The 26,480-nt window shown below is 42.9% G+C and overlaps 7 non-coding genes across 7 annotated transcripts; 4 read left to right on the top strand and 3 right to left on the bottom strand.

The window, feature by feature from the left end:
• Positions 1–5,559: 5,559 nt before the first annotated feature.
• trnav-uac lies at positions 5,560–5,633 on the top strand. Its single transcript has one exon. It is a non-coding gene; the product is annotated as a tRNA-Val (tRNA).
• A 495-nt stretch (positions 5,634–6,128) lies between these two features.
• Positions 6,129–6,201, top strand: trnav-aac. Its single transcript has one exon. It is a non-coding gene; the product is annotated as a tRNA-Val (tRNA).
• A 10,331-nt stretch (positions 6,202–16,532) lies between these two features.
• Positions 16,533–16,605, top strand: trnav-uac. The gene has a single exon. It is a non-coding gene; the product is annotated as a tRNA-Val (tRNA).
• Positions 16,606–18,787: 2,182 nt separating this feature from the next.
• trnav-cac lies at positions 18,788–18,860 on the top strand. The gene has a single exon. It is a non-coding gene; the product is annotated as a tRNA-Val (tRNA).
• Positions 18,861–19,754: 894 nt separating this feature from the next.
• trnav-aac lies at positions 19,755–19,827 on the bottom strand. Its single transcript has one exon. It is a non-coding gene; the product is annotated as a tRNA-Val (tRNA).
• Positions 19,828–22,508: 2,681 nt separating this feature from the next.
• On the bottom strand, positions 22,509–22,581 carry trnav-aac. Its single transcript has one exon. It is a non-coding gene; the product is annotated as a tRNA-Val (tRNA).
• A 329-nt stretch (positions 22,582–22,910) lies between these two features.
• Positions 22,911–22,983, bottom strand: trnar-acg. Its single transcript has one exon. It is a non-coding gene; the product is annotated as a tRNA-Arg (tRNA).
• Positions 22,984–26,480: the final 3,497 nt, after the last annotated feature.

The raw sequence follows: 26,480 nt of genomic DNA, 5'->3' as shown, positions 1-26,480 counted from the left end.
ATATAACTAACAGATTAACCCACAGAAAAATAGCAATCACTTTTCGATACGTGGTTTATTTACATTATTTTACATTTTGTTTAATGTTTAGCGAGCTTTCAAGACTTCCATTCTTTCCAAACGAACGTCCAAACTTATCAGTTGTTTTATGAGTTTTTTCAGTTCATCTATTTATGCAAATGAACACGGGCTTTGGCAATAAGGAAGGCACGTCAGAAAACTGAGACAACTGATCTGGGTCAATATTAAATAAAAAATGTAGCAAAAGAAAAACAACAAAAGAGGCATCAGATGCAGCAACTATAACACCGAAGCAGTAGTAACACTTCTATGATAATAATCCACCAATATACTGCAGCAATATTTGGGAATACATTGAGAATCGTTGTTTCACAGACAGAATTCCGCTAGTTAACGTTCCGATATCTTCTCTTTGTTTTAAGCCTGTAGAGCTGCCAATTAGTTCACCGCTGTTACAGGTGGCAGCTGGGGTTACAGGAAATATCTGTGACGCTTCACCACAACCACGTTTCGGGCAAGAATAAAAATGTGAATTACGGATTCTCAGGCACTGAAGCACGTCTTCTGGGCCGGAAGTTCTGCGTTTCAATACCACTCCAGGGCTTTATGGCTGCAGAAGGTGTGCTCCTTGCCTGGCCACACACGATGATTATCAGCTTTCAAGTTCTTCCAATATGGCTAATGATAGGTGTTAAGAGCTGGAGAGTTTCCTGGTCAGCCATGCTGCAAGAGGCAATGGAAACTACTGCAACACTTTGTCAAGAATAATCATGGGCCAATCTGAGGGAAGTCCCGCGAAGTTCTGCGATAAAGCGTTCGGCGGGTGGAGCTCATTTGAATATCTGGAGGTTAATCAAAACTCTGAAGGACGAGGAAGGGTTCATAATAGGCAAAAAGGCTCAAATTCTTCGGGGAGATCAGTCGACTTCATGTACGCGATATAAGAAAATAACTGAACGCCTCAAAAGATTGGTCGTTGAATATGATTCTACAACAAAAATTGATTTCTTGAGGAATGTTGCTTACAATTTACATCAATTTTAAGTAATTTCGGGAATTTTAAGTAATTTGTAAACTTTTAGATTTTTTAACTGCATTTTTAAATTTTTTAACTGCATTTTTCAACTTGCATTTTACTTGCATTTTATCAATTACTTGCATTTTAGCAATTAAATTCACTTGCTGTATTGTACTTGCATTTTATCAATTAAATGGTTTTATACGGAGTTAATTTGTAATTGGATAATTGGACGAAGTGACGTTGGACCAAAAGACGGGCGGACAAAAAGACGTTGGACCAAAAGACGTGGACGAAGTGTCGTTGGACGAAGTGACGTCGGACGAAAAGACGCGACACGGTAACCTGGTGTTGTAAGACTTCTTACTGTGCTCACCCCAGTCCAACGCCGGCATCTCCACCTCATGGCTTTCCTCTAAGATGAACGTGGTGGATCACAAGGCAATATTTTCCATGAAGAGCAGGAACGTTGTCCAGGTCAATCACGTCCCTGAAAAAGGCAGCTCACTAAACCCCACTGTTTGAAATAATCTACTCGGCCATAATCGGCTGATGAGTTTTCTGAATTTCTTTGTCACAGTGACGGTGTTGCATCTTGGGACGTAAAGAAAAGCGCCATCTAAATATTACATTTCCGCTCACTAAACTATCTACATTGAAATGTTTTAGGAGCAAAGTTATATGTTCGAATTAGAAGCATGGATATCGCTACGATTTCAGGAACCAATTTAGACACACCGCTGATCTCAGTGTGTGCCTAACGCTGTTATGCGGAGTGACACTTTGATAGTTATTGTACTGGTTCAGCCCAGCTCTGTGTCTCTGTGGGGCTCAGCGCGCAGAAATACACCGCGGACTCTGTCAGCTCTGTTTTAGACACATCCAGCGAGACGGTGTGGATTGATTCATCCAGATTCACTGAAAAACGGTCCCCTGGAAGTTTATCTGTCTTATCGGAGAATCTGCTTATCTTCATTAGAAACTCCAGAGATCTGCCGAGATACTGATGATACCAGTGCAGATAAGGAATATTGTTGCTTGCAGTGGTTTAATTACAGAGCAACTGAACATTCTCTCCTTCAATCACTGTTATTGCAGCCGGTGTCTGTGACACTGAATCTCATCGACAATATCCTGTAAGAACCCAAAGCAACATTGAATGGAAGGCTGTCACTTCACTATGTTAATACCCTAAATCGTAAACATGATTCTGAGAAATATATCGGCACAGTTAAATATGAATGCATTTCCAACAGCATAGGGGCTGCAGTGGGAAGGTTTTTAGACCAATGAGATCTACGTTTATTTCCTGAATATTCGGCACCTTCTGTGGAGATCAGTTTCGCTCCTCCATCTCTTGTAATTTGAAGGGGAAACTGGAAACGGTCGATGCGTTTCGTTCGAACTCTTGTATCTGTCAAAGTGCCTCATGGGCACCAGTGGAGTCTAGAGTCCCAGCGTAACTCGGGGAATCCCGCCTACTCCCAGCGTAGAGTTTTGGGATACCGTGAATAATGATGACATTACTAATTGTGAATCCATTTATTCCTTAGTTGTGTTGAGTGAACTATTTGATTAACTGTAATGCCCGCAGAAGATGTGAAACACAGAGTTTCGTAATTTATGAACCTACCTGTTAAAAGAGCCGCAGCTGTGAGGAATAAAAACAAAGTAGCAGATGTCATGTTTGCAGAGAGCTGGCGGTGGATATTAGCAGAGTGGCTGAAGCTGAAATTGTTTTGAAGAGGGGTAAAGTAACATCCGGGTCGCTGCTGATTGAGTCATTGTTGGCAGCATCATCAGATGGCATCCAATCAGCTTAAACTGTCTTTGTTTTAATTCAACCAATCAGCTCACAGTTCGCTATATTTCTAATCAATGCAGATGGGGAGCAGGACAGTGTTCAAGCACAACGTTTGGGCGGCACAGTGACTACTGATTAGTGCTGCTACCTGACGGCGTTGAGGCCCCAGGTTCGATCCCGGCTTTGTACAGTTTGCACGTTCTCCCCGTGTCTGCGTGGGTCACGCAAGTCAAAAGATGTGTACGATCGGCTACACTAAATTGCCCTTTAATTAGAAAAAAATTGAATATCCCACATTTTAAAGAACTACAATGTTGCCAGGTTCATTCTGTCAGGCGGAAAACATGGATGTTGTTTGAGTTTCGGAACCGGGACCCCTAATTAAAAGAGGTACACTATGAAACTCTCCGCATCCAGAAGCCAGTGGCTCTTGAGGAGTTTGAATACAATAAAGATGAAAAGACGAATGCCGCATTTTAACCTGGAGCGGAACTGCCACAGCATCGAGCGTCACATCAAAGCATTAAGGGAAGTTTGTGATCAGTGGCAAGTTTGAGTTTCCCTCTTCCTACTTTTCTGATATTTCTTTAGCTCGAGAAATGATAATTCCAATACAGGTCTATTCGTGTTGATAAAAGATGGCAATAGCGGTGGGAAAATCAGAGTCCATTTGCCTGCCAATCAGAACGCTCTTATCATGTCCCATTGATTTTTGGATATCACTTAAATTATATTTTGTAAACATCCTGATCAGCGCAAGACGAAAACTTCAATAAAATATCTCTTGTCCAGCAATAACCACGATTTACTTCTAATTATGATTCATTTCAGCATAGCAGATTTCAGCTAATTGTTAGATTCAGACTGGCAATTATCCATCTGATTGCGCAGATGTTGAAGGAATACATTCCCTCCCGGGATGGACAGAGGATGGGCAGCTCGACTTCGCAAACTGACAAAATATGAGATTGACCTATAGAGCATATTTCTTTTGATGCAGTATTCCATAGAGTGAGCTCAGAAGAAAAGTTGAAACGAGATTTCTGGAGGCATCGAACCGGAAACAAAACCGACATATTCACTCTCTGGTCAATTGTAGCCCTTATTTGTGATTACACTTTATTTCTTTGCGCAAGGAAGACAGCAAAGTATCTCGACGGTAAAATACCAATGCTACATACCCGGTTCCTAATTTCCTACTCCACTGTGTGCACTAAATCATCAATTATTCGACGATGATTTTTTTCCAGGTCCCTTCTATAATGAACTTAAACACGTTCTTTGCGATTAGACTGCTCCGAAATATGAGGACGTTACATTTCCCGTGAATCACGGAGCATAGGAATCTTCATTAGAATATTTTAGATGTTGCGGCTCCGACAATAACCAGAGCAATTCCTCATGTTCTCAACTCAAGCATTGAATAAGGAAACAAATATTGTTTCAAGTCGGTTGCTTTTTTCTGTAGGATTTAAGAATGCTGCATTAATAATAGAAGAGAGCATTTCGCCGTTAGAGATTTGCTGAACAAATGCTTCAGTTCAATGTAGGTTCTTCTTCTGGCTTGCAAGTATAGACATCTGGTTTGAAGAAACAGACGTATTCTTATAAGAAGTGACATGGCCTCTCAGCCGAACTATTCGAAGCTGCAACAAGGCAGCTGAGTGAAGGTGACACAGGTCCGTTGGGGATCTGCATTGCCAGCTGTTTCTGTGGTGTGGTGGTTATCACATTTGCTTTACACGCGAATGGTACCCGGTTCGAAAGCTGGCAGAAATATCCGAGCCCACTGTAAAATCCGCAAGGTTGTACCGTGCCTATTCGGAGGATGGGGGCTGTTCCTCGGCGTTGTGCTGAGCTACATGGGAACATTGCAGCAGGCCAAGATCGGACATGTGGACATGAGAGCAGGACAGTGAGTTGAAATGGACAGCGACAGGAGAGCCTGCCACCCACTTGTGGATGGAGCGAAGGTGTTTTCCAAAGCGGTCACCAAGTCCAAGTCGGTATTTAGTGTTTGCAATGCAGAGTCGATGGCGTTGGGATCAGCAAATACAACAGGCCAGATTGAAGGATGTCTGATAGTAATGTGTACTCAAAAGGACAGGCACAAACGATACTGTAACTGATTAGAAGAAATGCCAGAGAATTAACTGAACCACCTTTTGGAAAGTAAAGACGCTCTTCCTGATGGAGAAACAGGAAAAGCCAGTGTGGGAATCCAGACACAATGTTGATTTTCAATTACCCCTCCTTTCTTATACATGAACGGTATTTAGGCTGCAGCATTTTTCACACTAAAACACAAAGAGGTCAAATATAAGAAACACATAAGTGTCAATTCCAGCCAGATTGAAGGATGTCTTATAGTAATGTGTACTCAAAACTCATAATTATCAATTCTTAAACTCGCCTCAAGCATTGAATAAGGAAACAAATATTGTTTCAAGTCGGTTGCTTTTTTCTGTAGGATTTAAGAATGCTGCATTAATAATAGAAGAGAGCAATTCGCCGTTAGAGATTTGCTGAACAAATGCTTCAGTTCAATATAGGTTCTTCTTTTAAGGTTCTGGCTTGTAAGTTTAGACATCTGGTTTGAAGAAACAGACGTATTCTTATAAGAAGCGACATGGCCTCTCAGCCGAACTATGCGAAGCTGCAACAAGGCAGCTGACTTAAAGATGACACAGGTCCGTTGGAATCTGCGTTGCCAGCGGTTTCTGTAGTGTAGTGGTTATCGCATTCGCTTTACACGCGAATGGTTCCCAGGTTCGAAACCTGGCAGAAACATCTGGTGCTTCCAGTTTAGTCTGTTGCTAAATGTTACCTCAATATCGTAACTGGTCTTCATCATCGACGAATAGCAAACGCTTGAAACTGCTGTCGACCAGTGGCGCAATGGATAACGCGTCTGACTACGAATCAGAAGATTTAAGGTTCGACTCCTGGCTGGTTCGTAGGTCCGAGTTTTGGCGTCCTCTTTAGTTCAGTGGGTTGGACAGCTAGTTCTTCATGCAGAGCAAATTCAGCAGGCCATCATCAATTCTCGTATCAGCTGTGGTTACTTATAAAATCCCTGCCCTCTCTTTGTAACTTCAAGCAAAACATAACTTATCTCCAGTTCAGCAAAGTTCAATATCTGATGCTTTCATAGGTTGAGACATCAGTTTTAAAGAAACGGCTTCTTGCAATAAGTTACATGGCCTCTCAGCGGAACCGTTAGAAGCTGCAACACCACATTGAGGTTGAACATTACACACGTCCACTAATGTAAAGTTTTCAGCAGTTTCTGTAGTGTAGTGGTTATCACATTCGCCTAACACGCGAAAAGTCCCCGGTATGAAACCGGGCAGAAACGTCCCGTGCTTCTCATTTCGTGTGACGAATGTTTACACAAAATACCTTTCTTCCTCAATCTCGCACAGGTCTCGCTTAAGGTATTACAATTCCTGCAACAAAGTCAGAAATGCTGAATTTTCTAGACGGCAGGGGAAGAAAAGCCTTTTCTATTTTGCCACAATTCGGATATTAGCATTTTGATCATCCACCACAGAATCTATTGGGATTACAAATGCAGATGAACATATTTAATCACCATTTCAAAAATGTCTAAATAAAAGCAACTTACTGCGGATGCGTCAATGGGAAACAAAAACAGAAAACACAGGACAGTCTCAGCAGGTCTGACAGCCTCTGTGGAGAGAGATGGCAAGTGTCGATTCGAGTCTGGGTGACTCTTTGTCGAAGCTGGACAACTGGATCTTTGGTCAGGTGTAGACTGGCGGAGTGTGTGGGGGAAGTGGAGGGTGGGTGGGGGGGGAGAGGGGAGCGTGAAGCATTGGGCCTCGACAGACGGCCAGCGATGGGTGGAGAATAACAAAAATATGTTGGGCCGAAAGAAAAAGGGAATGTAAATGCTTCTAATCAAAGTTAAGAACGGTGCTGACAGAGGCGATTAGAAGATTAGAATGTGTTAATGGCAGAGGAAAATGAAGAACAAGGGGCGGATATCCCAAGAGGGATGGGATTGGCTAGTGGAATGGGGAGGGGGAGGCAATGGGAGAGGAAGACATATCAATGGAAGCAGTGAAAATACGTTGATGGAAATAAACATGTGGTGAAGTGGGAAGAGTGTGTTTTTCTAAATTCACCTATATGTTTTAGAATTCCCTTTATACCAAAGAACCTTAAGGGCCAATATTCTAAAAACGGCGACCAGGGAACTCCCTCCCTGACTCCAGTACAGGCCTCTGAGAGTGCTATTCGGGTCAAACTCTCCTTTCAAGTTATCCCCCGGTATAACTCCTACCTTCACTGAAAAATTTTACTTACTTACCCCTTAATGGCATTGATGTCCCGGGTCCTGCGTTCTTAAGGAAGTGAAGTAAGCTAATAACCACTTTTTCAGGTTAAATTATTTTATTATTAACATACTCTTTTTTATCTCATTAAATTAAAAACATTATTTACTTTTTGATGTTGTCTGGTTGGTTGGTGAGGCCTTCAGACTCTCTCTCTCTCTCTTTCACTTTCAAGCCTCCTGGTCATCTCTCCTGGTGCAGTTTTCTCTTTTCTCCTCTTCTGTCTTCAGTGGCTGCTGCTCCTGCTGCTGGGCCGTCTTCCTTCTGGTCTGGTCTGGTCTGGTCTGCCGTTGGGCCGCTTCTCTCCTGCTGCTGCTCCTGCTGTCCTTCTTGCTTCTTCGGGTGCCGCTGGTGTTCTGCTGCTGGTGTCTTTGTTCTTGCTTCTTGCCTCGTGGGGAGAAAAAGGGGAGGAGTCTGAAGTCCACGCTGGTTTCTTTGTTTCAGCTGTTCTGATCGGGACCTCTGATAAGGATCGGACTTCGGGTCTTAAAGGGGCAGTCCATCACAATTTTCCAACAACACAAAGAGATTTTTTAAAACTTTTTTTCTTTTGCCTTTCTCCTGCTGCAGGTTGTAATAACCATTCTGATAGACTGAAATTGCTGCCCACAGTTTCTGTGCCCTTCAGCTGCCACCAACCTCTTGTGGGATCTTTCCCTGCACTCTCCCCGATCAGATGTTGGCAGACCTCTATGTTTCAAATGACACATTCTGTATTTTCCAGAACACCCCGTCTTGACATTTGAAACATTACTATAATTTGGTTTATTGTCCCCCCATCCAATTGTACTAACCTACATCCCTGATCATTGTCATTTGTATGCATATCATAGACCAGTGTCAATACGAGTCTTGTTTTCCATTTCTGATTGGAATGTGGTAATTGTGATATCTTTTACCCCCCACTGATCCCCTAGTCTTATTAATTTAAAATGTTCAATTGATCCTGCTTGTATTCCTAACTTCCCCATTAATGTCTAACATTGTCGTGAATCATGTAAGTCTGCCAACCCCTGGTTTACATGAGAGAACATCTTTCTGACAACGTGTATATTTTTCATTTCAGCATTTACAAAACCGCATTGAACCGTCTCTTTTTTTTTTCTTCCCAAACAATTTCTCCCTATTGTTCTATACATAGTAAAATTTTTATCTTATCTTAACACCTTATTCATTACCTAACCAATAGACTGCGTGTTACACTTTACATATTTTCAACTGTTAACAATTTAATATCAATATCGAAACATCGCTTCTTGGCTTTTGGAACAACCATTATTACATACTAACTAACCCTCTATTAAAACATTCACAGTTTAGAAATGCGGATCAAGTTATTTAACGACACACATACCCCCCTTCTCATATATATACAACAGTCCCTATCAATTTACATGAAAATAAAAAAAAATTTCTTATCAACGATTATAGCTCTTCAATGCAATATTGTTTTGTTGCATTGGTAACAATTTTCCCGCCGTAGTATCAAGCTACTGAAATTCTTAACCTATTATCATTGATCATATTGGGGTTCCTCGTCAGTCGCTGCTATCTGCTGCCGAGACCTTAATGATTCCACTGCGTAGTACATACCCCATGGAGACCACAGATCATCCATCAACTAATGTCCAGTTAGAGATGTCTGACCGGGGGTTTCACTGTCCAGTTATAATTTGATATTCTAATTTGCATTTAATTCCCTCAAATTTGTAGCCAATTATATCATTAGTTTCCCCCCAATCCTGTCGAACAGATTCTTCTCTGGAGTGTAGTTCTCTTCCTTCTCGCGAACTGGTTTGTTATTGGAGTGTAGTTCTCTTCCTTCTTGCGACCTGGTTTGTTATTAATTTTTTCCACCTGAAAAAGCAAATGAACAGATCAAGGGTGGAGAGGGCCCTATTCTTTAATTCGGATTATCCCAGAAGTGCCCTCTCCAGGACTTCCGGATTCCTTTTGCCATCATTTCTTTTTGAACTGGTTTATATTCCATATCCTTGATGTAGTCAAGCCTCCTTCTGTCATTGCACCCCTGAGTGAGATTCGAAGAATCTCAAACTCCTCTGATGCTCACTGGGTCGTGTGTTTCAAGCGTGACACAATTTCTTTTGCTCCAGACACCATGCTTCTCTAATTCAATTGTATGTGTACCCAGAATCTTGTCTTTACATTTTACAGTCTCGCGAATGATTTTCCCCGCAGTCTTAGTTGGTAACTTCACCCAAACTTCGTCTCCTACTTGATAATTCCCAGATTCACTTGGGTCTCCTTGTCCCTGGGGGACAGAGGTTCCAAGGTTGCTATTAAGATCAAATACTATTCTTTCAATGTCTTTATCCCAGCCTTTATTATTCTGATTCTTTATGATCCAATCCTTTACTTTTCTTACAGACCTCTCAGCCATTCCATTACTCTCAGGTGCATATTTCACGGCCCAATTGATTGTTATTCCTCTGTCAGCACAAAAGTTAATAACAGTATTGTTTCTAAAGTGTGGCGCGTTGTCCATTCGGATCGATTCTGGTCTACCTCTGGAGGTCATCATTTCTGCCAATACCCTTTTGGTTGTGGCTCCATTTGCTTTGCTGGTTGCTCTAAGGTCAATTTCTCCCGTGCAGCTATCAGCTTTGACTAAAAAATACAAATTACCTTTGCTGCTTCTGGGAAAAAGTGGTCCTGCATAATCTAATGACCATTCCTGCATTGGTTTCTCAGTTTTTATGCTCCCATATGTTTTATTTCCTCTCTGTCCTCCACAGGCCATACATCTCTCACATTTTCTCCTTACTGCAGTTAAATGTTGTCTCCAATAGGCTATTTTAAGTCCCAACTTCTTCAACTCCCTTGAGACTACAACATGACCCCCATGTCCTGTGGCTTCATGTACTTGCTTAATTATCATTTGATGGTCGGCTGCTGAGTTCCCAAGAGTCCCCAAGATTATTGTCCTAAGTCTGGCTAATTCATCCACTTCCTGATTCCCCTTACACAGTTCCCCAATTCCTTTTGTGTGTGCTTTTTGATGAATTGTCTGGATCTCCATATCGGCTAAAATTTTATCTATCTCTTCCCACTGTTCTTTCTGTTCCAGTAGTTTATTTCTACCGTTCGTCCAACCGTTTAGTTTCCAAAACTCCAAATCTTTCTCCAATCCTTGCTGCACGAAAAAGCTATCGGTTACAACGGTAACTTCCTGCAGCTTTCGCTGGTGACACTCCTTTAACCCTTGCAATACTCCCTCTACCTCTGCTGTCTGAGCTGATCCAATGATTATTCCCTGTTCCTCCACTACTATGTTTCCTGAATTTTTTAAAATGAATGCCCATCTGGCTTGTTCTTCGTCCTTCTTGACTTTACTACCATCAGTGTATAATACCCAAGCATTCACCAACTCCGTTTTACTAACTGGCTCATCAAGTTTCTGTCCCTTTTGAATGTTATGAACAAACATTAAGTCAGGGTTTAGAAGAATGGTTTCCCATCTTTCCCATCGAGCTGTATTCGCGCCTTGCTGGCAAATCTGTCTCTTGGTTAGCTCCTTTAACTCCAAAAACTCAGTGGTGACATAAATTTTCTTACCACCCGACAAGTTTTCTATCTCTGCTATTCTCTTTGTTATAGCTGCTAGACATTTCTCGATGTTTGAAAACTTTTGTTCAGCTCTCGACCAGTTTCCTGTCAGATGTTTGATAGGTGTCTGATTGCTAAGATTAGCAAGTACCATACCATATCCATTTTTATATATGTCTAATTTAATGCTTAAGTCATCCTCTTCTTGTCTCCCAACTAATGACCCCGATATCGCAATTGCTGCCTTTAACTGATCTAACCCTCTCTGGGCCTCGCTGGTCCAAATAAAATCCCCCTTCAAGGTTTGATAAATGGCTTTAGCATAGAGACTGAAGTCCTTCACTACTGGCCTTAGATATCCCAACATTCCCATTATTTTTTGAACCCCTTTTTTCGAAACCGGCGCAGTAATTTCAGCTATCTTCTTCCTCATTTCAATACTGGCCTCTCTACCTTCCTTCGATACTGAATAACCCAAATAGTTGACTTCGCTTCTCCCAATTTGACATTTCTTTAGCCCTATTTTAAAGCCTGCTTCACCAAGTGTCTTAATGATCCTGGCCACTCTTTCCACATGTTTGTCCTGATCGTCATCTCCAATTAATATATCATCGATATATACTAAGGCCAAATCATCTTGAATCAGCTCCCTGATTATTGCCTGAAAGTGATTTGGAGAATTAACATATCCCTGTGGAAGTCTACAATATACATAATGCTTAGTTCCAAAGGTGAATGCTGTTTTCTCCCTGCTGTCTGGGTCTAATGGAACACTCCAGAATCCATTCGCCAAATCTATACTAGTTAAGTAAGTTTTTCCCGCGACTTGCTCTAAGGTAGCTTGTGGATTTATTAAATATCTCTTGTCCTTCTTTGTGACTTTATTTAAAGCTTTGTAATTTGTTACCATTCTAAATGTACCATCTGGTTTTCTTACTACCTGAAGTGGACTATTTGTTGAGGCATATGTGACCCCTTGAATAATCCCCTGCTGCTCCAATTCCTTGATTATTATCTCCAGCTCGCTCTTAGCTCCTCTAGGCAAAGGATACTGTTTTTGAGGTCTGTGTTGTCCCCCGTGAATTGTGTGTTGAAATTGCTGGCTAAGCAAACCTGTGTCATTCTTACCTATCGCTAGGTTTGCTCCCATCAGTACTTCTTCCATCTTCTTCCAAGCTTCGTCATTTAAAATACTTTTCTCTTTCTGTTTCCTTATTTCCTCCATGTTATCAATTGGTTTTAATATCCTTATTTTTCCAGTATCTATTTTTATTAAATCTTTCCCTGCCATCAGATTAGCAGTTCCTGATATTGCCAGTAATTCTCCCAATCTAACTTCTGGCCTAATATCCTTATTCCCTAATGCTCCTTCTACTATGTATTTCTTTCCTGTCGGATTTCCCGCTTCTTCCCTTATCATTGACATCTCAGCCCCTGTGTCCACTATAAATCTTACCCCCTTGTACACTACTACTAATTCTCCTTTGTCTGTTTCTGTGGTTAGATTTTGTATAGCCTGTTTAAGGGGAGAAGCCGAATCCTGTCACTATATACCGGGGCCTCCTCTGCCTCTTCCTCGGGATCCCCCTCGCGAGCGTCCCGGATACCCTTCTGGTGGTTGATATCTACCTTGCTCAATCCTCCCCTGACCAGCTGCTCTTCTTCTCCTATCCTCAATGAATCTGTCTCTTTCCTCCTGGCTGAGGGCTAGGAATTGTTCCCTTGGTAAATAATCTAGATTTTGTGGTGGAGGTGGCCCTTGTGACCGCAAATTATACCCATGTTGTGGCATTGCTGGTTGTGCTGGATTTTGTTCCGATTTGTCAGGTATCTGCCGGTTTGGTGGTCTAATCTGAGCATTTTGTGTTGAAACATTATTCTGGGCAGCTGCTCTTTTTTGTTCCCCTTTTGTGTGCTTATCCTTAAATGCTTTGCCTGCCAAATCAAATTTAACCAGTTCTCTTCCTATTTCTCTTCTAGAGGTCGTTAACAGTATTATTGAGAGGCTTTTTCCTCCTGGAATCTTGGGTCCTAATTCCCTCAGGAATCTGACTACATCGACCCCCTCTTCCTTATTAACCTCATATATTCGGTCGATATATGGTGTGAGGTGTTCCCCTGCATATGCTGCCTCTGTCATCTCTTTCATTAAATTAGCTCTCTCATTTCCCAAATCTAACTCACTTATTAAATCTGAGACTTCGCCTGTAACTATTTCTCCCACTGTATGTAAATCAATCAATTTGGTGGATTCTCCTGATGCCCCCATTTTCTTCGCTAACTGTTTTAACCTCTGTGAATACTCAATTTTACTCTCCCCATGTTTCTTTGGGCCTGCTGTCTTCATTACGGCTGCTACTATTTTATACGGTATCATGCCTCCCTGTCCTTCCTCTGGACCTGGTGTAAATGACTGAACTATTTTCTCACTTCTGGGGCATGGTGTTCTCAAAGGGGCACCTCTATCTGGGTCCCTATATTCGGAGAAATGTATCCGTCGTCGTACCGGTTCTTCCTCAAAATAGGGGGTACTATGTTGTGCAAACTCTTCCACCGATTCTATATATTCTTCAAACCTTGCACTTGGTACCTGGCTATCTCGTGGAGCATAACTTGCCCTATCCATTGGAGTAGGAGCAGTTTTTTGGGGTCTTGGACGATTCTGTATCCTTTCCTGTGGTCTTAGTGCTGCTATTATCTGGCCTTGTGTTTCTGTGCTGTTCCTTACCCTACTCATGGCTCTTCCGAAACTGTCATACCCTTTGCTCATTTGCCAAATTTTAGCTTTGGGGGTAACGTTTGGTAATTCCAGTAATTTCGTAGAATCAATTTGTTGACTTCCGCCTAATATTTCTCCTATTTTAAGTCCCCTAGCTGTAACCTCTCTTTCCCATCCTTCCTGATCTCTATGGTGTACCATTTCTGCTTCTGGATTATAAATATAATACGGTACATCCTTATTTACTGGTTGATAAGTGGAAGGTTGTTGGTGTTTCCAGTGATCGCTATAATCCCCTATTTCTAATGGTTTAGAATTTTTTCTATTCCCTATTCCTCTCTTTGGTTTGACTATTTCCTCATTCTCGGATGAGGATGATAACTCTTCCTGTCCCATCACATAAGGCGCCATAATCCCAACTATGCCTTGTTCCTCTTCACTTTCTTGTGGTTCAACGAAATGATCGATAAACGCTTCTCTCTTATGTGTGGCAGATTGCTGAGGCCAATTTTCTTCCTGAAACAGACTTGGATCTGGGTATGGAAAATTGTATCCCGTTGGGAAATTTTCACAGGAGTCCGAATTCTCTCGGCTATCTGATTCTAGGCCTGATTCCTCGTCACTTTCCATTTCTAATGGTTCATTTTTCTGCAGTTGTTTTATATATTTGCCTACCACTTCAGAGTTAATTTTGTGTTTACTATGGATCTGTATTATTTCTGTCCTGTTTACTCCGTCAATGATTTTAATCAGTTTGGAACACACTTTGCCCACTTGAGCAGCTGCATGCTTCTGTCTGTGTCCAAATACGATTAGTGATTCAGCTCGCTTTTCAAATGCAAACTGACAAAGTGCTTTAAGGACCCTGACTGAATCTGTATATTGCAGGGCTTTTGGCACTCTAACAAAGAGGGAGATATCTCCGTCTGGATACATATCGCTTGTCCAGGATTTCTTTTGCTCTTTTAATTTCTTCCATTCCCTTTTCATTTCTACATTTCTCTTGACCGTATCCCAGGGCATGAGAATTACCCTAATTGCCATTTTCGGATTTTTAGTTCTGTTCCTGGTTGTCCCTTTCAGGTGCACTCTGAAATTAAGGATAAGTACCCTTTCTGGGCCCTATCCAAGGCTGACCAAGGCACTATCTTCCTGCTCTAGTTAAGGGTCGATTGATTATTGGTTTCTGAATATAAGCGTCCCTATTTTCCAGAAAATGTCCGCACAATCCGCCTTACTCTGAGGATGATTTATTCTTTAGCCCCTTTTACCAGTGATGGATGCAAGATTTTAGTGCTATCACCAAAATGTCTTGCAGACTTTTTCTCAGGGTCAGTATCTTCTAGTCTACTGATTTTCACACCCAACCTGAGCTTCAGTCCCCTCGATCCACAGAATATCCTTACAAAAGCCAATCACACCTGACTTTCCAAACTAAACTCGGCAGGTAAAGTTTGACTCACACATAGACTAGAAACTTCTAATATTCTAGCCTTTTTGCCGGTTAGAAACTTCTAATATTCCACCCGTTTCTTGGGAACTAGAAACTTCTAATATTCTAGCCCCTACTCTGCTTAACTAGAAACTTCTAATATTCTAGCCTCGCTTTACCTAGAAACTTCTAATATTCTAGGCTTTCTTGGGAACTAGAAACTTCTAATATTCTAGCCCCTACTCTGCTTAACTAGAAACTTCTAATATTCTAGCCTCGCTTTACCTAGAAACTTCTAATATTCTAGGCCTTTCTTGGGAACTAGAAACTTCTAATATTCTAGCCCCTACTCTGCTTAACTAGAAACTTCTAATATTCTAGCCTCGCTTTACCTAGAAACTTCTAATATTCTAGGCCTCCACGCTGGGCGCCATGTTTTTCTAAATTCACCTATATGTTTTAGAATTCCCTTTATACCAAAGAACCTTAAGGGCCAATATTCTAAAAACGGCGACCAGGGAACTCCCTCCCTGACTCCAGTACAGGCCTCTGAGAGTGCTATTCGGGTCAAACTCTCCTTTCAAGTTATCCCCCGGTATAACTCCTACCTTCACTGAAGAATTTTACTTACTTACCCCTTAATGGCATTGATGTCCCGGGTCCTGCGTTCTTAAGGAAGTGAAGTAAGCTAATAACCACTTTTTCAGGTTAAATTATTTTATTATTAACATACTCTTTTTTATCTCATTTAATTAAAAACATTATTTACTTTTTGATGTTGTCTAGTTGGTTGGTGAGGCCTTCAGACTCTCTCTCTCTCTCTTTCACTTTCAAGCCTCCTGGTCATCTCTCCTGGTGCAGTTTTCTCTTTTTCTCCTCTTCTGTCTTCAGTGGCTGCTGCTCCTGCTGCTGGGCCGTCTTCCTTCTGGTCTGGTCTGGTCTGGTCTGCCGTTGGGCCGCTTCTCTCCTGCTGCTGCTCCTGCTGTCCTTCTTGCTTCTTCGGGTGCCGCTGGTGTTCTGCTGCTGGTGTCTTTGTTCTTGCTTCTTGCCTCGTGGGGAGAAAAAGGGGAGGAGTCTGAAGTCCACGCTGGTTTCTTTGTTTCAGCTGTTCTGATCGGGACCTCTGATAAGGATCGGACTTCGGGTCTTAAAGGGGCAGTCCATCACAATTTTCCAACAACACAAAGAGATTTTTTAAAACTTTTTTTCTTTTGCCTTTCTCCTGCTGCAGGTTGTAATAACCATTCTGATAGACTGAAATTGCTGCCCACAGTTTCTGTGCCCTTCAGCTGCCACCAACCTCTTGTGGGATCTTTCCCTGCACTCTCCCCGATCAGATGTTGGCAGACCTCGATGTTTCAAATGACACATTCTGTATTTTCCAGAACAAGTGATTTCACGGTACGAAGTTGTTGAGTCGACTGTAAAATCCGCAAGGCTGTACCGTGCCTATTCGGAGGATGGGGGATGTTCCTCGGCGTTGAGCTGAGATACATGGGAACATTGCAGCAGGCCAAGATCGGACATGTGGACATGAGAGCAGGACAGTGAATTGAAATGGTAGCTGACTTGAAGGTGACACAGGTCCGTTGGAGTCTGCGTTAGCAGCAGTTTCTGTAGTGTAGTGGTTATCACATTCGCTTTACACGCGAATGGTCCCCGGTTCGAAACCGGGCAGAAACATGTGGTGCTTCCAGTTTAGTCTGTTGTTAAATGTTACCTCAATCTCGTAACTGGTCTTCATCATCGAGGAATAGTAAAAGCTTGGTACTGCTGTGGGCCAGTGGCGCAATGGATAACGCGTCTATCTACAAATCAGAAGATTCCAGGTTCGACTCCTGAATGGTTCGCATTTACGAGTTTTGGCGTCCCCTTTAGTTCAGTGGGTTGGACAGCTGGTTCCCGATGCAGAGCAAAGTGGGCAGGGCATCATCAATTCTCCTTTCAGCTGTGGCTACTTTTGAAAGCCCTGCCCTCTCAATTTAACTTACCAAGCAAAACATAACTTATCTTCACTTCAGCAAAGTTCAATATCTGATTCTTCGATAAGTTGAGATATCAGTTTTAAAGAAACGGCTTACCGCAATAAGTTCCATGGCCACTCAGCTGAACCACGAGAAGCTGCAGCAACACATTGAGGTTGAACATTACACACGTCAACAGTTCGCGGCGCTCCCAGCAGTTTCTGTAGTGTAGTGGTTATCGCACTCGCCTAACATGTGAAAGGTCCCCGGTTCGAAACCGAGCAGGAAAATCGCATTTTGTGTGACGAATGTTTGGACGAAATACGTTTGTTTCTCAATCTCGCACGTTCGAGGAACATGAAATGTGGTCTCGCATAAGGTATTAAAATTCCTGCAACAAAGTCAGAAATACTGAATTTTCAAGACTCGGGGGGAAGAAAAGCCTTCCCTATTTTGCCACAATTCGGATATTAGCAGTTTGTTCCACCACCACAGAATCTATTGGGTTTACAGATGCAGATGAACATATTTAATCACCATTTCAAACATGTAGAAATGTACGAAAAAAGCAACTTACTGCGGATGCGTCAATGGCAAACAAAAACAGAAGATTGCTTTGCGCCGCAAAGAAATCTTGTTGCTTAACCAACAGAAGACCTCATCCAGGATTTGAATTCGGGACTTCTCGCAAATTCCAACAGCAAAACACCCAAAGCGAGAATCATACCCCTAGACCAACGAGCCCAGCGAAAAGAGTCAAAGCAGACTGTCATTGCCATCGAAAATCAATCTAACATCTGCGGAGAACGCCAAAAGTACTGCAACATCTCAGGTACTGCAACACCTCAGGCGGCATTTGTCGACAGGTCAACAAAGTTCGTCTTTCACCGTCACCTTTCATTAAAACCGGGACAGGTTAGAAATGTAGTACGTCTTAACCAAGTGAACTCCCGGAGGGAGATAACAGAACAACAGGAAAGGGCTCTAATAGGGGGAAAGTCAGGAGAGATTAAATGAGAAGAGACCTTGGGTCCCTGGCAACAGAGTTAGTTTAGCATCAAATCAGAGAATAAAGACACCACAGTATGAGGCCATTCCGGCCGCCGTGTCTGTGCCAGCTCTCTGTTAGCGCAATGGAAGAAACAAAGAAACAAAAGATATGTCTGGAGGAGCTATCGAAGGCAGATTGATAAACAACTACCGCCCAGTCACAAAGAACAAGTGGAAACAAGATTCAAACCCAAATCTGCGATATGAGGACACACAAAATGGGTGCAGCATTTACAGTGTGAAACTGCTGAGCACACACTGAGTGTGAAAGCTGTATTGAGCCCAGTGGAAAGATGCGCTGCTGTTCCTCGAGTGTCTGTTGAGCTTCTTTGGAACATTTCACGACGCCGAGGTGCTGGAGGGCAGCGTTAAGATCCAGCTCTCCAGTCAGTTCAATTCTCCACTTTGGCTCTGTGGATCAGATGGGTCACGTCCCTGTGGTTAACACAGATCTGGAGCATCAATTTTAAAGAGAAAATCTTTTTCAGAGTGGGCCAATGTAAATCAACCGCACCGTCAGCGTCGCAAACAATTCATAATCTCTGACCTGGAGTAAAGGACTTGTCCTGGATTTAAACCCACGACCACTCCCAGAAACATTGATTGAAAATGCCTAAACGAGAACCATACCTGGAAACCAAAGAGCACAAATTTAAGACCGACATTAAGCAAAATATAACATGTTAATTTCGATATAATTTCCACATCTCACGGCTTTATATGTTGAGACATCTATTAATTTAAGAAACAGCTGTCCTCTGTAACAATGGGCCTGGCCTTTCAAATAGACCATCAGAATCTGCAGCAACACAGTGAGGTTGTACATTCCGCACGTCCATTGATTGCCAGCGGTTTATGTAGTGTAGTGGTTATCACATTCGTCTCACACGCGAAAGGTCCCCGGTTCGAAACCGGGCAGAAACATCGAACATTTAGCATTTTGTGTGAGAAAAGTTTGCACAATTATTGGTCACAAAATAATTCTGTTCCTGAATGTTGCCGGAATCTCGTGTGTTCGAGGACTATGAAATTTCGTCGAACATGAGCCACTAAACTGAATTGAACATTAAGGCCCAAGCACTGAATTTTCGGCAGGCAATGAGAGGTGAAGAATTTTCATATCTTGGCACAGCTCGGATATGAGCAGCTAGTTCATCCACAACAGAATTTCAGCGATTTACAAATGAACATATTTAATCACCATCCCAAACATGTCTAAATGTATGACAAATGCAACTTACTGCGGATGCTTCAAACGGAAACAAAAACAGAAAATACTGGATAATCTCAGCAGGTCTGACAGCCTCTGGGGAGCGAAATGGCAGCTGTCGTTTCCAGTTAAGTGAACTCTTTGTCAAAGCTGGAGAACTGGAACTGGAGATTCAGACGATTGTGGGTGGGGGGTGGGGGTGGTGGAGTGCTGTATTGGGCCTCGATAGAGGGCTAGCAATAGGTGGGAAATGACGAAAATGTCTCGGGCAGAAAGAAATAGGGAATGTAAATGAGGCTAATCAAGGCTAAGAAAGGTGCTGGTGGCGCATCAAGTGGTCAGAATGTGTTAATGGCAGAACAAAGGTAAGCAGTGTGTCAGATAACAATTACAAACATTGATTGATCAAGAAGGATGGTATGGGCTGGGGGGGGGCAATGCTGAGGGTAAAACATATCAATGGAAGGAATAATAAGTTCATGGAAAAAAACATGTGGTGGAGGGGGAACTGAGAGTTCACAGTCTGAAGTTGTTGAACTGATAAAATGAAAGATTGAGGAAGAAACGTATTTTGTGCAAACATTCGTCTCACAAAATGAGACGCAAAATGTTTCTGCCCGGTTTTGAACCGGGGACTTTTCGCGTGTTAGGCGAATGTGATAACCACTACACTACAGAAAGTGCTGGGAGCATCACAATCAGTGGCCCTGTGCAATGTTGAACCTCAATGTACTGTTGCAGCTTCTAACGGTTCCGCTGAGAGGCCATGTCACTTATTGGAAGAAGCCGTTTCTTTAAAACTGATGTCTCAACTTATCAAAGGATCAGATATTGAACTTTGCTGAACTGGAGATAAGTTATGTTTTGCTTGAAGTTCAATTGTGAGGGCGGGGCTTTCATAAGTAACCACAGCTGAAACGAGAATTGATGATGCCCTGCTCACTTTGCTCTGCATCGGGAACCAGCTGTCCAACCCACTGAACTAAAGGGGACGCCAAAACTAGGAACTGCGAGCCAGCCAGCAGTCGAACCTGGACTCTCTTGATTCGTAGTCAGGCACGTTATCCATTGCGCCACTGGCCCATAGAAGTTATAGGCTTTTGCTATTCCTCGATGATGAAGACCAGTTGCGAGATCGAGGTAATATTTAGAAACAGACTAAACTGGAATCTCTCAGCAATGTTTCTGCCCGGTTTCGAACCGCGTGTAAAGCGAATGTGATAACCACTATACTACAGAAAGAGCTGGCAACGCAAACGCCAACGGACTTGTGTCACCTTCAACTCAACTGCCTTGTTGCAGCTTCGCATGATTCGGCTGAGAGGCCATGTCACTTCTTACAAGAACACGTCTGTTTCTTTAAACTAGATGTCTAAACTTGCAAGCCAGAAGAAGAACCTATATTGAACTGAAGCATTTGTTCAGCAAATCTCTAACGGCGGAATGCTCTCTTCTATTATTAATGCCATGATGTGGAGATGCCGGCGTTGGACTGGGGTGAGCACAGTAAGAAGTCTTACAACACCAGGTTAAAGTCCAACAGGTTTGATTCAAACACGAGCTTTCGGAGCACTGCTCCTTCCTCAGGTGAATGGTGAGGTATGTTCCAGAAACATTTATATAGACAAAGTCAGAGATGCTGGACAATGCTTGGAATGCAGGCATTTGCAGGTAATTACAGATCCAGAGAGAGGGATAATCACAGGTTAAAGAGATGTAAATTGTCTCAAGCCCGAACAGTTGTTAGGATTTTGCAAGTCCAGGCCTGATGGTGGGGTGATGGATGTAATGCGACATGAATCCAAGATCCCTGTTTAGGCCACACTCATGCGTGCGGAACTTAGATATAAGTTTTTGCTCGGCAATTCTTCGTTGTCGCGTGTCCTGAAGACCATTATTAATGCAGCATTCTTAAATCCTACAGAAAAAAGCAACCGACTTTATTCAATATTTGTTTCGTTATTCAATGCTTGAGTAGAGTTCAAGAATTGACAATTATGTTTTTAAAAAATATTTGACCTCTTTGTGTTTTGGTGTGTAACATGCTGCAGCCTAAATACCCTTCATGTACAAGAAAGGAGGGGTAATTGCAAATCAACTTTGAGCCTGGATTCCCACACTGGCTTTTCCTGTTTCTCCATCAGGAAGACCGTCTTTTCTTTCTCAAAGCTGGTGCAGTTAAGTCTCTGGCATTTCCTCTAAGTCAGTTACAGTATCGTTTGTGTCTGTCCTTTTGAGTACACATTACTATAAGACATCCTTCAATCTGGCCTGTTGCATTTGCTGATCCCAACGCCATCTACTCTGCATTGGAGAGACTAAATGCCGACTGGGTGACCACTTTGCAAAACACCTTCGCTCCATCGACAAGCTGGTGGCAGACTCTCCTGTCGCTTGCTATTTGAACTCACTGTCCTGCTCTGATGGCCACATGTCCGATCTTGGCCTGCTGCAATGTTCCCATGTAGCTCAGCACAACGCCGAGGAACAGCCCCCAACCTCCGAATAGGCACGGTACAGCCTTGCGGATTTTACAGTAGGCTCAACAACTTTGTACCGTGGAATCACTCTTCCCACTTCGCCACATGTTTATTTCTATCAACTTATTTTCATTGCTTCCATTGATATGTCTTCCACTCCCATTGTCTCCCCCTCCCCATTCACCAAGCCAATCGCATCCCTCTTGGGAAATTCACCCCTTGTTCCTCATTGTCCTCTGCCATTAGCACATTGTAATCTTCTAATCGCCTCTGAAGCACAGTTCGTAACACTGATTAGAAACATTTACATTCCCTTTTTCTTTCGACCCAACACATTTTTGTTATTCTCCACCCATGGCTGGCCGTCTGTCGAGGCCCAATGCTTCACGCTCCCCTCTCTCCCCACCCACCCCACACTTCCCCCACACACTCCGCCAGTCTACACCTGACCAAAGATCCAGTTGTCCAGCTTCGACAGAGTCACCCAGACTCGAAACGACACTTGCCATCTCTCTCCACAGAGGCTGTCAGACCTGCTGAGACTGTCCTGTGTTTTATGTTTTTCTTTCCCATTGACGCATACGCAGTAAGTTGCTTTTATCGTACATTTAGAGATGTTTGAAATAGTGATTAAATATGTTCATCTGCATCCGTAAACCCAATAGATTCTGTGGTGGATGAACAAACTGCTGATATCCGAATTGTGGCAAAATAGTAAACGGTTTTCTTCCCCCGGCGTCTTGAAAACTCAGTATTTCTGACTTTGTTGCAGGAATTTTAATATCTCATGCGAGACCAAATCTCATGTTCCTCGAACGTGCGAGATTGAGGAAGAAACGTATTTTGTGCAAACATTCGTCACGCCAAATCAGAAGCACGCGATGTTTCTGCCCGGTTTCGAACCGGGGACCTTTCGCGTGTTAGGCGAATGTGATAACCACTACACTACAGAAACTGCTGGGAGCGTCACAATCAGTGGCCCTGTGCAATGTTGAACCTCAATGTATTGTTGCAGCTTCTAATGGTTCCGCTGAGAGGCCATGTAACTTATTGGAAAAAGCCGTTTCTTTAAAACTGATGTCTCAACTTTTCAAAGGATCAGATATTGAACTTTGCTGAACTGGAGATAAGTTATGTTTTGCTTGAAGTTAAATTGTGAGGGCAGCGTTTTCATAAGTAACCACAGCTGAAACGAGAATTGATGATGCACTGCTCACTTTGCTCTGCATCGGGAACCAGCTGTCCAACCCACTGAACTAAAGGGGACGCCAAAACTAGAAACTCCGAGCCAGCCAGGAGTCGAACCTGGAATCTCCTGATTCGTAGTCAGACGCGTTATCCATTGCGCCACTGGCCCACAGAAGTTACAAGTTTTTGTTATTCCTCGATGATGAAGACCAGTTACGAGGTTGAGGTAATATTTAGCAACAGACAAACTGGAAAAAACAGATGTTTCTGCCCGTTTTCGAACCGGCCACTTTTCGCGTACAAAGCGAATGTGATAACCACTACACTACAGAAACAGCTGGCAAAGCAGATGCCAACGGACCTGTGTCACCTCCAACTCAACTGCCTTGTTGCAGCTTCGCATGGTTCGGCTGAGAGGCCACGTCATTTCTTACAAAAGCACGTCTGTTTCCTTAAAATAGATGTCTAAACTTACAAGCGAGAAGAAGAACCTATATTGAACTGAAGCATTTGTTCAGCGAATGTCTAACGGCGGAATGCTCTCTTCTATTATTAATGCAGCATTCTTAAATCTTACAGAAATAAGCAACCGACTTTACACAATATTTGTTTCGTTATTCAATGCTTGAGTTGAGATTAAGAATTGACAATTATGTGTTTCTTATATTTGACCCCTTTGTGTTTTGGTGTGTAAAATGCTGCAGCCTAAATACCGTTCATGAAGAAGAAAGGAGGGGTAATTGTAAATCAACTTTGAGCCTGGATTCCCACACTGGCTTTTCCTGTTTCTCCATCAGGAAGACCGTTTTTTCTTTCCCAAAGGTAGTTCAGTTAAGTCTCTGGCATTTCCTCTAAGTCAGTTACAGTATCGTTTGTGTCTGTCCTTTTGAGTACACGTTACTATAAGACATCCTTCAATCTGGCCTGTTGCATTTGCTGATCGCAACGCCATCTACTCTGCATTGGAGAGACTAAATGCCGACTGGGTGACCACTTTGCAAAACACCTTCGCTCCATTGACAAGCTGGTGGCAGACTCTCCTGTCGCTGTCCATTTCAACTCACTGTCCTGCTCTCATGTCCACATGTCCTTCTTGGCCTGCTGCAATGTTCCCATGTAGCTCAGCACAACGCCGAGGAACAGCCCCCAACCTCCGAATAGGCACGGTACAGCATTGCGGATTTTGCAGTACGCTCAACAACTTCGCACCGTGATATCACTCTTCCCACTTCACCACAAGTTTATTTCCATCAACTTATTTTCATTGCTTCCATTGATATGTCTTCCTCTCCCATTGTCTCCCCCTCCCCATTCCCCTCGCCAATCGCATCCCTCTTGGGAAATCGGCCCCTTGTTCCTCATTGTCATCTGCCATTAACACATTCTAATCTTCTAATCGCCTCTGTCAGCACAGTTCTTAACACTGATTAGAAACATTTACGTTCCCTTTTTCTTTCGACCCAACACATTTTTTTATTCTCCACCCATCGCTGGCCGTCTGTCGAGGCCCAATGCTTCACGCTCCCCCCCCCCCCACCCCCACTTACCCCACACAGTCCGCCAGCCTACACCTGACCCTTAAAGAGTCACCCAGACTCGAAACGACACTTGCCATCTCTCTCCACAGAGGCTGTCAGACCTGCTGAGACTGTCCTGTGTTTTCTGTTTTTCTTTCCCATTGACGCATCCGCAGTAAGTTGCTTTTATCGTGCATTTAGACATGTTTGAAATGGTGATTAAATATGTTTATCTGCATCTGTAAACCCTAAAGATTCTGTGATGATGAACAAACTGCTAATATCCAAATCGTGGCAAAATAGGAAAGGCTTTTCTTCCCCTGGCGTCTTGAAAATTCAGTATTTCTGACTTTGTTGCAGGAATTTTAATATCTCATGCGAGACCAAACCTCATGTTCCTCGAACGTGCAAGATTGAGGGAAAAACGTATTTTGTGCAAACATTCCTCTCACAAAATGAGAAGCAAAATGTTTCCGCCCCGTGTGGAACCGGGGACCTTTGGCGTGTCAGGCGAATGTGATAACCAGTACACTACAGAAACTGCTGGGAGCATCGCAATCAGAGGCCCTGTGCAATATTCAACCTCAATGTATTGTTGCAGCTTCTAATGGTTCCGCTGAGAGGCCATGTAACTTATTGGAAGAAGCCGTTTCTTTAAAACTGATGTCTCAACTTATCAAAGGATCAGATATTGAACTTTGCTGAACTGGAGATAAGTTATGTTTTGCTTGAAGTTAAATTGAGAGGGCAGGGGTTTCATAAGTAACCACAGCTGAAACGAGAATTGATGATGCCCTGCTCAGTTTGATGTGCATCGGGAACCAGCTGGCCAACCCACTGAACTAAAGGGGACGCCAAAATTAGGAACTGCGAGCCTGCAGTCAAACCTGGAATCTCCTGATTCGTAGTCAGACGTGTTATCCATAGCGCCACTGGCCCACAGAAGTTACAAGCTGTTGCTATTCCTCGATGATGAAGACCAGTTACGAGATCGAGGTAATATTTAGAAACAGACTAAAGTGGAATCTCACTGGAATGTTTCTGCCCGGTTTCAAACCGGGAACCATTCGCGTGTAAAGCGAATGTGATAACCACTAAACTGCAGAAACAGCTGGCAACGTAAACGCCAACGGACCTGTGTCACCTTCAACACAACTGCCATGTTGCAGCTTCGCATGGTTCGGCTGAGAGGCCATGTCACTTCTTACAAGAACACGTTTGTTTCTTTCAAATAGATGTCTAAACTTACAAGCCAGAAGAAGAACCTATATTGAACTGAAGCATTTGTTCAGCAAATCTCTAACGGCGGAATGCTCTCTTCTATTATTAATGCCATGATGTGGAGATGCCGGCGTTGGACTGGGGAGAGCACAGTAAGAAGTCTTACAACACCAGGTTAAAGTCTAACAGGTTTGATCCGAACACGAGCTTTCGGAGCACTTCTCCTTCCTCAGGTGAATGGCGAGGTATGTTCCAGAAACATTTATATAGACACAGTCAGAGATGCTGGACAATGCTTGGAATGCAGGCATTTGCAGGTAATTACAGATCCAGAGAGAGGGATAATCACAGGTTAAAGACGTGTGAATTGCCTCAAGCCAGAACAGTTGGTAGGTTTTGCAAGTCTAGGCCTGATGGTGGGGGGTGGATGTAATGCGACATGAATCCAAGATCCCTGTTGAGGCCGCACTCATGCTTCCGGAACTTAGCTACAAGTCTTTGCTCGGCAATTCTTCGTTGTCGCGTGTCCTGAAGACCATTATTAATGCAGCATTCTTAAATCCTACAGAAAAAAGCAACCGACTTTACTCAATATTTGTTTCGTTATTCAATGCTTGAGTAGAGTTGAAGAATTGACAATTATGTTTTTAAAAAATATTTGACCTCTTTGTGTTTTGGTGTGTAACATGCTGCAGCTTAAATACCCTTAATGTATAAGAAAGGAGGGGTAATTGCAAATCAACGTTGAGCCTGGATTCCAACACTGGCTTTTCCTGTTTCTCCATCAGGAAGACCGATTTTTCTTTCCCAAAGCTGGTGCAGTTAACTCTCTGGCATTTCCTCTAAGTCAGTTACAGTATCGTTTGTGTCTGTCCTTTTGAGTACACATTACTATAAGACATCCTTCAATCTGGCCTGTTGCATTTGC

Source organism: Scyliorhinus canicula, unplaced genomic scaffold, assembly GCF_902713615.1.
Source record: "Scyliorhinus canicula unplaced genomic scaffold, sScyCan1.1, whole genome shotgun sequence".
Lineage (NCBI taxonomy): Eukaryota > Metazoa > Chordata > Chondrichthyes > Carcharhiniformes > Scyliorhinidae > Scyliorhinus > Scyliorhinus canicula.
This window is presented reverse-complemented; position numbering and strand designations above follow the sequence as displayed.